Source organism: Bombyx mandarina, chromosome 12, assembly GCF_030267445.1.
Source record: "Bombyx mandarina strain Sakado chromosome 12, ASM3026744v2".
NCBI lineage: Eukaryota > Metazoa > Arthropoda > Insecta > Lepidoptera > Bombycidae > Bombyx > Bombyx mandarina.
This window is the reverse complement of record NC_143219.1, coordinates 11,772,420-11,787,125: the sequence shown is the minus strand read 5'-3', so window position 1 is coordinate 11,787,125 and position 14,706 is coordinate 11,772,420. Positions and strand designations below refer to the sequence as shown.

The following is a 14,706-nucleotide window of genomic DNA, read 5'->3' as shown; positions in this document are numbered from 1 at the left end:
ATTAATAATTGATATTTTATTTCATTAATCTCATCGGTTTTTTTTACGCTTTTGACTTAAATGTTTAATCCTGGTGGTAGGACCTCTTGTGAGTCCGCACGGGTAGGTTCCACCGCCCCGTCTATTTCTGCTGTGAAGCAGTAATGCGTTTCGGTTTGAAGGGTGGGCAGCCGTTGTAACTATACTGAGACCTTAGAACTTATGTCTCAAGGTGTGTGGCGCATTTACAATGTAGATGTCTATGGGCTCCAGTAACCACTTAACACTAGGTGGGCTGTGAGCTCGTTCACACATCTAAGCAATAAAAAAAAAAAAGTGGTTCGAATGGTTTGACCTCAAAGCAAAGTCCTGCTGTACTATGAAAACCGAAGACTGATATATCTACATTACAATATATAAGTTTAAATAGATATATTTAAATTTCTTCTATGTGAAATGTAAGGTAATAACTTCAGAATTATATTTTCTAGAAAGATAGTCGGCAGTTAGCACAACATTAAAATGTCGACGAAATATCTTAGGCGTCCGTGACCACGAAACCAATTAAGTACTCGAACTGTCGGACATAATTTAATGACAATTAAAAACCGGGAGCTTAAACCCTAAAAGTTAAGCAGCCAGACAAAGAGTTAACAAGCCTATTCGTTACACAATTGTTTTTTTCTTTTTTTTTTTATTGCTTAGATGTGTGGACTTTACAGAAAATTTCATAGATAAAACTCGTAAAGTTAGCTTTTTTTTTTTATTGCCTAGATGTGTGGACGAGCTCACAGCCCACCTGGTGTTAAGTGGTTACTGGAACCCATAGACATCTACAACGTAAATGCGCCACACACCTTGAGATATAAGTTCTAAGGTATAGTTACAACAGCTGCTCCACCCTTCAAACCGAAACGCATTACTGCTTCACAGCAGAAATAGGCGAGGCGGTGGTACCTACCCGCGCGGACTCACAAGAGGCCCTACCACCAGTAAAGCTGAATGATTTATTCATAAAATTCAATCTCCATTCAAAATTCATTCAACTTAAATTGCTACAGTGTGCATAGCAGCGGGACAAGTCAAATCTTTAATAAACATTTTTTTTTATTGCCCTTATAGGCAGACGAGCATACGGCCCGCCTGATGGGGAGCGGTTACGGTGGCCCATTGACGTCAGCAATGCCAGAAATAGAGCGAAGTCGCTGTCCACCTTGAATAAAACTACTTGAATGGCTTAGTCTCGCGCTTATTATTTTGACTCGAAACTTTTTTAGAAAATGTCGCCAAAAAACACCTCAATCGACCATAAACATGAAAACGGTATCTAAAGTATTCAAAATATCGAAATTAATACGTGCGATATTAAATCGCACATGTAGTTTTAGTTATTTGTATGATTCGGGATTTCCTAAAAAAATATTGAATAAATGATATATACCTAATTTATAGTTTTTAACTGACTTCACTTGTTGATGGTTTTTGTGGTTTTCTAAGACATGAATGAAGAAAGCCGTTTGTTCATTTTACTGTTAGCACTTTTTATCATGTAAATATTTAAGGTTTTTGAATAAAATTAAAAAGCATAAGACGGAAAAAATATTTTTTAAGCAATTGAGAGTTATAGTAAGTGTATTTGATTACTACTACAAGGTGGTGGTACTCTCATTGCGCTAGAGGAGTCGATGACCTCACGTCCCACCTGGTCTCAAATGGGTCCTAGAGCCCGGACATCATCATCCTGAATATCTCGACCCGCTTTAAACATATTTCCTGTGGGGAATTTATTTAGAAAGGGTTTTATTGTCGAATAAATAACAATATTGCGTGAAAGGCCAAAATTTGAATGGGGAAATTTTAACGCTCCCTCCTCAAATGACAAATTACGGAACCTATATGTTTTCATGGGTATTTCATAGATAGCTTACTCGAAGACTTTGGAATTATATTCAGTATCATATAGATGAAATTTATAACTCACTAGCTTTTGCCCGCGACTTCGTCCGCGTGGAATATTTTATTTATTTTTTATTTTTTATATGCTTTTTTAGAACAAATTTGGTTAGCATAAAAAACGTTATAGTGAGCCAACCTTAACATATAGACATATGCTGTCGCGGATGTTTTTTTTTCAGATCTTTTAAAGAAGAACAATCCTGTCATACATTATTTTAGCGAAACTTTAACCGTTTCTGCAGCGCACGCAGCGGAAGCTCTCAAAAGGGGAAAAAAACCCCGATTTTGAAACATTCTTTATTGGTGTGTGATGTTATATAGCCTATAGCCTTCCTCAATAAATTGGCTATCTAACACTGAAATAATTTTTCAAATCGGACCAGCAGTTCTTGAGATCTGCGCGTTCAAACAAACAAACAAACAAACTCTTCAGCTTTATAATATTAGTGTAGATTTGGATTCGATGGACCGCTATTTAAATGTTTCCATATAACGATAAAAATTTATGTTCTTAAAATATTCTACGAAGTCAATTAGTACATTGTAAAAACTGCTACAATTTCATACAATCAGTGATATATCTCCAGCAATAGGATTAGGTCAAATCCAAAAAAAAAAAAAGCTCTAGTAATTCCTTCCCCAATTATAAGAACACAATAGAGCATAATTTGCTATAGCGATTTCAAAATATACAAAAAATATATATTTGTTCAGATAAATTCGACTGTGGGACGTCCATCTAGAATGGCACAACCACGTCTCTTCCGTGGGTGTAAGGAAGGATCCCGTAGGCACAACCCACTGAGTTTTTCGCGGAATCTTCTCAGTGGGCCGCAATTCCGATGCGACAATTAATTCAGAGAAGCATTATTCTTGATAGGATAGATGTTAGGAAATCCAAATTAAAAGTGAATAGGTTAGAATAACCGCTAGGGACAGCTAAGTAGGCCAAAAAAAATTAAAAGAATCATCGTAAAACAGCATAGGCAACAGCATTCGTTCAATATCACAGAATTATACTTCGATCGCGAACTACCATTTACTAATAGTAGAGAACTAGGGGTCCCGCAGTAGTCGAAATTCGACTATAATTAATTGGAATTGTAAGTTTGGTTTATGATTGTATTTTATACTTCTATAATCACAAATTTCACCCACTATAAAAATATTAACAAAGACAAACAATATTTAATCTATTCTCAATTTGACAACGGACGTCAAGAACAAAAGTTTGACAATAAATAGTATGCATGCGTGTGTGCGTCAAATACATAGTATGTAGTGTGTGTAATGTTTTCTTTATTGATTTAATGTATCTTTTATGTATTATTTAAAAAAAATATTAGCATTGTGCACTTCTTCTCTATATTCTCTATAAGTGTGGAAAATTTCATACTCCTCCGTCCGCACAATTTTCGTAAAAAGGGATACAAAGTTTTTCCTTCACGTATTAATATATAGATACCTTAAGCCCACACGAATAGGTACCATCACTCTGCCTATTTCTACCGCGAAATGCTTTAGAGTTGAAGGATGGGACAGTTTTTAATACCGTAAAACTTCTCAAGTCTCAAGATGGAGGGCAGCAATCATATTGTCATATCTACGGGCTCCAGAATCCACTCTACACCGTTTGAATCGGACCGTGATCGCCTTAGCCCATCAACGCAATGAAACAAAAGATAATCATTTATTTAAGACAATGAACTAACTTAAATATTATATAATTTATTATATAGGACAAAAGTCGTCGTGGCCTAAAGGATAAGACGTCCAGTGCATTTGCAGTGTTCGAATCTCGCTGCAAATTTTTCTAATGAAATAATATATTATACGTGAATTTTTGTTAAGTACGTATTAATTACAATTGACTTCCACGATGAAGGAATAACATCGTGTAATAAAAATCAAACGTGCAAAATTATAATTTGCGTAATTACTGGTGGTAGGACGTCTTGTGAGACCGCACGGGTAGGTACCAACATCTTGCCAATTTCTGTCGTTAAGCAGTAATGCGTTTCGGTTTGAAGAGTGGGGCAGCGGTTTTACTATACTGAGACCTCAGAACTCATATCTCAAGATATGTGGCGGCATTTACGTTCTAGATGTCTATTAGCTCCAGTAACCACTTAACATCAGGTGGGTTCGTCCACCCACCTATGCAATAAAAATATATAAAATATATTAAGCGTTATAAATATCCCTTACTTTGACAAGACCCGAGACGTGTTTTCTGAAGCGCTTCACTGTCTCAGCTAAAATATTTGATAATCCTTCTAATATTAAAGCTTTAGCAGCGGATGTGGTCTTTAATAATGTAAGTATGAAAATAAACTGCTTTATCTTTTTGACTGACTTGGTGGGGCAGGAGTGAGCGCCCCTAAAGGTTCCGCCGAGGGTCGTGGGTTCGATTCCCATATCGGGCAAACATTAGTGTGATGACCAGGTTTGCTTACCCTTTGTCTCTTGGCTGTTTACTATTTCTTTATGTATTTATTTCAACCTATTCCCATGACACAGGCAATCCTATACTGAAAATCCTCAATAGAGAAAGGGGGTATTTCACGCCTGAACAGAGACTTGTGCTACATCAAAATCACAAGAACGACCTCGCGTCGATTACTGGTCCCATCTCTGGGCCGGGACCAATTAATAGCTACTTCCACTTGACTCCATAAAGACGGTCGTTTGGCTTGTCGTAATCCCGTTCTCACAGATCGTTTAGAACCTCTGGGTAGCCTATTGAATTTCTCGGCAGATCTTCTCAGTATATCGCGATTCCGACCCGTTGGTAGATTCTGGGAAGCACTGCTCTTGCTAAGGCTAGTGTTAGCAAGTTCTCCCAGGATGAGCCCTTGAGCTCACCTACCCGTCTGCCCGTACGTGGAATAGCCCATTAGGCTATCAGCGAATAGGTAAGGAAATAGGACCTTTTGGGTTTATGGAGAAACTTTGGTTCTCTCTGTGTTTTGTACGATACGTTTTTTTTTTGGATTAGATGGGTGGACGAGCTCACAGCCCACCTGGTGTTAAGTGGTTACTGGAGCCCATAGACATCTACAACGTAAATGCGCCACCCACCTCGAGATATAAGTTCTAAGGTCTCAGTATAGTTACAACGGCTGCCCCACCCTTCGAACCGAAACGCATTACTGCTTCACGGCGGAAATAGGCGGGGTGGTGGCACCTACCCGTGCGGACTCCCAAGAGGTCCTACCACCAGTGATTGCGCAAATTATAATTTTGCGGGTTTGATTTTTCTTACACGATGTTATTCCTTCACCGTGGAAGTCAGTCGTGAACATTAAAATTTGTTGAGTACATTCCACGAGGAGTACTCCTCGTGGAACTCTGAAAAATTGTTTGAGATGAATCTTCCATCTCCTTTTTGCAACACACCGCTAGCCACTGAAGCAGGTTTCACCTATACCATCTGGAATCACTGCGTTTATCCCCTGTATGATTGCAGATCTCTTTTCTGCCACGTACCCTCCAGCTCTGGAACGAACTTCCTCCAGGATACGCTACGACATGTTCTTCTTCAAACAAGGTTTGATAAGACACCTCAGCATTACGTAGCAGCTTGTCTCTGCCTCTGGTGATGTCCTTGAGCGACAGTTATTACTTACCGTCAAATGGGCCGGAAGCTCAACTGCCTACAAAGGCAAAAAAAACTAACGAAGTATTTGAAATACATTTTTAAGCACACAAAACACTTAAGATCAAAACGTATTTCATTTACGCCAAACAAACTTAATAATTAACTAGCGACCCGCCCTCGCTTCGCTTCGGAAGCATTAAAACAAACATGAAACCAAAAAAATAAATAAATAAAAAAGTAGCATATGTTCATCAGGGACAATGTCGGCTTCTAATGGAAAAAGAATTTTTCAAATCGGTCCAGTAGTTTCGGAGCCTATTCGAAACAAACAAACAAACAAATCTTTCCTCTTTATAATATTAGTATAGATTTAATTTAACTCCTTATATGAGAACTCCTATCTGATGCGGTAGGCAGCGGCTTGGCTCTGCCCCTGGCATTGCTGAAGTTCATGGGCGACGGTAACCACTCCCCATCAGGTGGGCCGTATGCTCGTCTGCCTACAAGGGCAATAAAAAAATATTGAATATAAAATTTATATTGGCGATCAATTCTATAGATTAATATAAAATTCAAATTGAGTTAACAAGAGCTTCAGTAGCGATGGCGTGCGTCAAAGCTTCGCGTGCTTTACGAACATTCACAAATTGTTCAGCAATTCTAAGTGATGAAAATATTGTTATGCCACCTGTAAATAGCGCCATATATCCGGTTGATTTACGATCTCAAAACTTATTTCCAAAACAAACATTGCTTAACTTCTTAATAACGAAAGAATACAGAATCCGATTTTCGTTTTTTTTTTTTTTTCAAATTAAAAAAGTTCACTTTGTATTCGTGGATCTCACAAAAACAAACATTAAAGAAACCTCATCAACGCGCCTCGAATGAATTTTTAATTCAATTTTTTTCTTCTTCTTTCATTTCGTAAAGCAATAACTTACCCATAAACTTTTCAGTTCATCAACATCAGGGCCGTTTCCCCGTGAGGGCACAGCTTCAAGACACGGCTAAAAGTTCACTTTGCAACGCACGAATTCTACGTCACAGCACTGCTTAAGTGATATTAACAAAACACAAATTCCATCGGATTTCACCACTGATAAGTTACGTTCGGTTACGAACTTATTCGGGAAACTTTACGTAGTTAGCTCCGTGAGCGGCGTTGGACGAGTGTGCTACATCGACGAATGACTGCGAGTGAATGACTAAACCGGCGATCGGCGCTATCGTAGTACGCAGTCACTTACTTACCAACTTACCGCCGCGTATAAAGGTAAGCTGTGCGCTCTCAGCTGTTACCGATATTGTAAATGTAGTGACCATTCAAACTTTGACACGATACTTCATCATAAAAACTATGTTATAAGTGATTTAACTTTATTAATTTCTTTGTAAATACTTCACATAAGTTACAAACGTATTACTCGCACATGAAAACATAGTCCATGTCACATTTTAATAATTTAAAAATATATTTATTTTTGTTTTCCTACCTAAGCTGATAGCTTTGAGAGGCTATTTCAGCGTAACCTTAACTAGTAGGTGAGCTCACGGGGCTCAAACCGGAACGATGCTAACACTGACCCTAGCAGCAAGAGCAGTGCTTCGCAGAATTTCGGAAACGCGACCCACTGAGAAGATCCAGCAAGAAACTCAGTGGGCTGTGTCTATGGGTAGTAGTATAATTTAATCATTATGTAATGGCTCAGCTCATAGCGATGACACGGACAGTAAAATATCCAATGGTCCATTACGAAAAAAACAATAACAAGTTTATGTTGTGTGACGACATTAATTGTGTCGTGTTTAGAGTAGATTGGTTTTGTAAAAAGCAATTGTAAAGAGCTCAAACAGTGCATATTACCGTTGAATGCGCTTTAAACAGTTAACGCTCCGAATTACTGGGTAAATACATAAAACAGCTAACACTCCGAATGAAAATTACTGGGTAAATACATAAAATTCTATCGTCATGTGACAATCGTATCGCGTGTGGACAAACGCTGGAATTAGCTCAATGTAATAATGATATCCTTTATAACTGTAGTTTAATACATGCATAATTAGTCTGGTTTTCCACTTGAAAATTCCCAAAATGCTAAATTTATTTTACACTAATAAATCGAAGAAACTAACAATGAACCTCGTTCGGTAAAAGAATAAGTAAGAACATTTCTTTCGAAAATTCCCTTCAAGTGTCTTTATAGCTAGTTCGAGTGCTCTTGAGAAACAAAGTTATTTCAAAAACCGATATTTCGAAACTGCTGCGTCATTTTATACTAGATATAATACTGCTATGTTACCAATGAGGATTTCGATATGCACAAAATCATATTTTACAGCGAAGAAATATTTATCGTGATGGCTTATTCAAAATTCTTTATTCTAATTTGGTACATATTTAATTTAATTTATAGAATTATCATATTTATTTTATTTATTTTACTATTTTTAACATTTCAACAATGAAATTACCCATCATCATCACAGCTTCCCACATCTGGACAATAACTCGGCCAATTTACTCGACTGAGCCCGATTTTCGGGTGTCCTCATCACTTCTAACTGGTGGTCGACAAATCAATCAAAACCTGCACAAATCATCGCTTTACATAATCGGGGACAATGGAATTGCCAATGACCAACCACTAAAAGGACGCTACAGCTACCATACCAAGTGGCCTGCTAACAAATGTCCTCATCTACCTCAAAAAACAATCAAAAAAGTATTAAATTGTGTAGAACCAAGCATTTTCGTGTGGATCAAAAAAATTCATCCGTTGTAATTGAAGTACCTAGGATTGAACAATCGAGACGGAGGCGGAAAATCCTGGCCCCCTAAATGTTTCGTGTCCCCTCCGTATTTCGGCTTGGGGATGGCGGGGAGACCAAAGAGCACCAGTTGATGCACTTTTTAGACGCGCTTTAAGCGTCATCTTGCCCCTCATATGTCTCGATTGGGTTCTATCCTATCCTAGACTCGGCGTGAGTTGTTGAGTGTCAGGAACCTTTAGTCGGTTGAACTGCATCATCGCTGTTGTATGTACGCGAAAATAAGCGTTAGTTCTGTAGCTAATTAATAATTACGGATATATTTTATATTACTATAAATGTCACATTGCAGAAATAACGAAACAATGATGGCGGTGTGACGACCTAAGTGGCCCTATTCGATGTTCATAAACACGCAGTTTTTTTTTCTACCTATGCTGATAGCTTTGAGAGGCTATTTCAGCTTCTCCTTGACGTGTAGGTGAGCTCACGGGACTCAAACCGGGAGTGTTGCTAACACTGGGCCTAGTAAGAGCAGTACTTCGCAGAAACTACCATCGGATCGGAAACGCGCCCCACTTAGAAAATCCAGCGAGAAACTCAGTGGGGTGTGTCTATGGGTTAATTTACTCATCAAGCCTTTCGTCGCAAGCGACGGGTTCGGCGAGGACTATGACCGGAACATTCAGCGTGACTGCAGCGTGACAATGTATTTCTAGCCTTTAGCCCTAGTGTGTATGATACTGATAGATCATACATACACTATATCAAAACAGTACAGTTTCAGGAATAGGTTCTATTTAGTCCAGCCCGCATATTTGCTAGCGAACAAAGCCCAAAGCTAATAGATGACAGCGTAGAGTCGAGTTCATCAATATAGTGTTTTACCCTGATTAACTTTGGTACGAATACCGATACCGTCGACTCTAGTATAGAAACGTGCTTAAAATACGAATCGTATTCGTCGAAAATGACCGGTAACCGCCAATTAAACGCCTGTGGCTCCATCAACAAATTGAAAACGAAAACCGACGAATACAGTACTATACTATATACTCTTGTTTATTCAATACGAACAATATACTAATATTTTTACTGGTGTTAGGGCGAGAGCCTTTAAAAATCAACATATAAATTTTTTATTACTATAATTGGTGAATGACCTTACGGACCACATCGTATTAGGGGGTTGCTAGAGTGAATAGAAATTAAAACATGAATGCCGATATCCACCTTGAAGCCCGAGGTCTAAGTCTCAGTTTAATTATGTAACGGCTGTCCGTTGCTTAGCCGGATATAACTGCTTTGTGGCTGAAATTGTACAAACTTCAACTTGTAAGCAAGCAAGAAAATAGCTTAGACGGTACCAATACCATACCTTTAATAGTTTCAATAAAATTTAAATATATTAAATATAAATAAAAAAATGACTGTGATCGCATCACGCAAGGTCATCCCGCCTCAAATTTGGATTAGCCCAGCGGTATGGATACTAGACACTGACATACACATACTTATATACATTTAATAATATATACATATATTTATTTATTTATTTATGTACACACAGAAAAGAAGACATAGTACAGAGTAATAGGAAAATAATGTAGGCGCTGCTTATTTCTTTAAGAAATCTCTTCCAGCAGACCTGCGAGAGGATTATGAGAATAATAATTAAAAGTGATGAGTGTGTGTAGAACAAATAACACATAACTAAAATAACAAATACAACATGAGAATTATAGTAATGCACATACACATAGCAAATATTATAGTAATGCATATACACATAGCAATATATGTATAGATGATAATAAAATAATATTCAAAGTTCACAAATTCAAAATTTACTCCATTAAAATTTGAACCGTCCAAAGGGTTTGCATTCTACAATAATCAAGTTATTTGTTATTCAGGTCTATATCGAATTAAAAGTATTTCAACTCTATCATTTATATTTAAATTTAAGTGACACAGTATTTTGCATCTAAATTGCTTTAGCTTAGACCGAAATCGTGATCAAATTTTTATTAACTTATCTCGACGCCCTAGCTCAGATCGGCTTGAAACTATCACGGCGCGCATCGCCAAATTAAGACATTAGTAGTTTAATTACTTTCACGTAGTTTATTTACAAAAAATTCTCGCTTATACAACAAACTTCTAATAACAGTACCAACAAGAATGCATATAAAAATGACATGTGTCAGAAGCCATAAAAATTCAAGCGACGTTAACCAGGCAGAAAATTAGCCCTTCTTCACGTATTAACATCAGAAAAACGAGTCGATATAGCATTATATAACGTTGCGCCTTTGTTTCAACAGATCGCAATAAAAGTAAGATTGAGTTGATGATTTGCTTTTGAATGAGGCTTCTTATTTATGATTTAGATTACCGGATTGCGCCATTTTGAGAAGGCGGCACGACATGAGAACCCTCTCATCGTAGCCGCTGGAAATTACATACCCGACCCAGTAGACCGAATGGTAAACCGTCGACGTCGCCCAAAGCACGTCATTACGGATCCTCCTGATCCATTAACGGTGCTTTTAGGCACCACAAGCACCGGTCACCGTCCTCGTCGAACCCGTCGCTTGCGACGAAGGGCTCGACGAGCGAACTAACCCATAGACACAGCCCACTGAGTTTCTCGCCGGATCTTCTCAGTGGGTCGCGTTTCCGATCCGGTGGTAGATTCTGCGAAGCACTGCTCTTGCTAGGGTCACTGTTAGCAACTCTCCGGTTGAGCCCCGCGAACTCACCTACAAACGTTAAGCTGAAATAGCCTCTCAAGGCTATCAGCATAGGTAGGGAAAAAAAGAAAAATTACCGTAAGCATACGGTATCTTGAGTACATCGAAAGGTCAAAAGCCATTATATTTGGTTTAGGGACATTTTTGCAACTTTATAGGAAAGCCGTTTAAAATTTGGAAAAAACATCACGCAAAAAAACTTCTTCGGCTATTTGAATGGGGTAAACATAATTGAAGTTCAATTCAAAACATTGAATTGTTGATACAAATACCAAATAAAACGGACCTTTAATTACAAAGATAAATGTCGCGTATCAAACGAAATGTCACTTAAATAGTATTTAACCCCTCGACATTTTTTTGTTAAATAAAATAAAATAATTTAATTTAATGAAAATGGATTACAAATATATTCTACTACCAACCGAGGTTAAATCAGAATAACGACTGGGTTCCATCAAATAACCCCGCCCACAACGTCAATTTTAATCCTACATTATTAACAAACAAAATGCAATACTCATCCGACCGATATACATTAAATCGAACGATAAAATTAAATAAATTGTGAGGATAAAATTTACGAACTCATTTCCGTACAGCCTCTGCAATCTGTTCGAGCGCAATTTTTATGGGCACAAAAGCAATTTCCATCAAAATGCAGAATTTGACGATCCGTGCGTGAAGTTTGCACTGGTCCGTCCTCAAAACAAATGCATACGGTTTTGAAATAGGTCCGAAATTTAATTCCGTACACTATCCTTGTTTGGAGGCGCGCTATGGCATTATAAATTCGAACCAAACTTTTAATTTACCCCAGCTGATACCAATACGTGGATAAAGCGCACACTACCAGTGTATTAAAGAACTATTTTTATGTGGAAACGCTTTAGAAATATAATAGGAATGTAGCTTAAGACGTATCGCAGGTTGTTCCCGATTAGGGTAGCTTTTTATTGCTCTAGACGGAAAGTTAATGGCACAGCTGGTGCTAAATATTTACTGGAGCCCACAGACATCAACAACCTAAATGTGAGACATGAGTTCTAAGTCTTAGTTTTAGAATACAACGGCTGCCCCACCCTTCAAACTAGAAAGCATTAATATTTCACGGCAGATACAGGCAGGGTGGTGGTACCTACTTGAATGAACTCACAATATCTACCTCAAGTATTGTCGACGAGTCATCCTACTCTTTAATCTCGAACGTAGTCATGAAAACAACATAAAACAATATTTTTACGATTTCTTTTAAGCTATTGCATAGCTTTTATCGCGGACCTTGAGCGCGGCTACCGAATCATGAAATTCCGTAACGAAAAAAACCTAACACCCCTCACTCCACCTACCATGTAGCTCGCGCTCAACACATTCACACGTTGCGCTTGTGTAGTGTTTGTGAATAAGCGCATGGCGTGACGTCACACTGCATGCGCATCATGAAAAGTCTGCCCATCTCTCTCTCGCGCGGTCTAACTTATGAGTGTGAAGCGGACAGTTAATGTTTTGCTTTTATTAATGTCTAATATAGCGTGGTCTTGTTTTATTATTGTTTCAATATTAAATTATCATTGTCTAATTATAATTGCATAAGTTGATAAAAAATGCTATGCAATAGCTTTACAGCGGCAGTTCCCGAGTGCCATACGTTTTTTAAGACAGCATCGATTTTAGTATTTTTTTGCTAGGTAGACTTGACTCTACTCTTGGTATTGCTCACATCCATGAACGACGTTGTATACGTATACGTACGTCTGCTTACAAGGGCAATAAAAAAATAGACGATAATCGGGCGTGAAACGATCCAACATACCTAATATGACTATCAAAACTTACAGCTGCATTTATCTATCTACCCTTTGATTGTACAACGCGATCCGGAACGTGTAATCATCACATTAACATACAATATCTGGGAAAACAATGATTAGCCTGATGCGATTGAAAGCTGTGTTAATATTTACAATCGATTCGTATTATTGTGTTTACTTGTTCCTGCGGATCACCAGATGTATAATATTTGAATTAATTAGTACATAGGACGTGTTTTTATCGTAGTGCGATCAAAAGATTGCGCTCTAGTTGTTTATAAATATAGATATATTTCATACGTTTTAGCAGTCGTATGTCGGGATTTAATAATCTAATTAATTGTAAGGTAAAATAACACCGATGCCATTATAAAAACACCATGTCATATACATACGTGTACTGTAAAATATACAATTGGTGTAAGTTCGAACAGCGTAAGTTGGAGTGTACTCAATGGTACGCAGTGATTTGGCTTTGCCCCTGGCGTTGCTGACGTCCTTGAGCGACGGTGACCACTTACCATCAGGTGGGCCGTATGCGTGTCTGCATCCACCTCCTTGAGTGGCATTCCTCATGTCTGAGGGTCGTGACCATCTCCTCCCAATATTTTTCTCTGGATGATGTTTCGTCATCTTTTGTTCTCGACGGTATGTATGGTATCGTAGACTGTGATATCCAAAGTGATGCGGATTTGGTCGGACCACCGCATTGGATTGGGGCCTGCAATCTTGGCAGTTACCGTATTTTTTTTTAGGATTGTCACCACTCTTTCTTACAATGTGGCCGAAGAACTCACATATCCCCCGTTCAAGCATCTGCTTGATTGTAGAGAGGCTGGTTCAGATATTGAACTGTCTTAATAAAAATATTCGATTCTGAAGCGCGTATGAAATAGCGAGTACGTAACTGCAAACATAATCTATGTTTATGGAAAATTAATTATATTTCATCCCATGTCATCTCATCTCATCTCATTTCATTTCATCACAGTTAATTAATGTCTCAAATTAATCATCTTCATTTCATTTCATATCATTTCATTTAACCCCATATTATCATTTTTCATAAAAATAAGAACACAAATTAAAATAAGACATGACTTAAAGGTCCTAGCTACCAGGTCATAAAATCTGTTAAAAAAAAAAGCACAATGTCTCGCAAGTAATACTGTAAGAAACGAAAAGCAAAGTAGGTATCCAAATGAAATGAATAGGTTGACTTCAGAAAAAGTTAATATAAAAAAAAAACCAAACATACGTTCCAAACATGACACCTACTTAAATTTAGTGAGACCCAAATTAAACGGGTCAATGAGGGTGAAACGAGAATGTTAAAATAAGATGCACGATTTATAAGTTGTTCTGAGATGCTCTTCCGTCTCTTTCTAAAACAAGCGTACGAAGATGAACTTGGCTTATTAGCAGCATCGATGTTTAATGATTAAACCAAATTTTTTCAACGGCTTCTTCGTATTAACATTAATTAAACTAAATAAAACTTTTACTTGTCTAATTGAATTTCCTAATTAATACAAACTTGGTTTTATAAAAATATTACGTTTGTCATTCCCATGCATAAAGTTGCTAATATTCATAATTAAAATGGTATACTTATATTCACCACTACTTCAGTTTAAAATGGTTATTATCAATGTAGAAATGGCACCTACTTACATATCTATGTATTATACGCTAATAAAGAAACTATCCAACGCTGTACTGCTAATTTTGTGTCTATATTTATTCGTTCGTGTCTACATGGGTTTCGTACAAATTATATTCATTGGCGAAGCAGTTGCCCTTGAGTTGTTAGGTCTTATTTAGAGGC

The 14,706-nt window shown here is 37.6% G+C and overlaps 1 protein-coding gene across 1 annotated transcript in view; it reads right to left on the bottom strand.

Moving 5' to 3' along the window:
* beat-IIIc (beaten path IIIc) overlaps nt 1-6,749 on the bottom strand; it is a 130,426-nt gene extending 123,677 nt beyond the window's left edge. The window contains exon 1 of the mRNA XM_028178498.2: nt 6,481-6,749. The gene's annotated coding sequence lies outside the window, so the exon portion shown is untranslated. The remainder of the gene's footprint in view (nt 1-6,480) is intronic.
* Between the last annotated feature and the right edge of the window lie 7,957 nt (nt 6,750-14,706).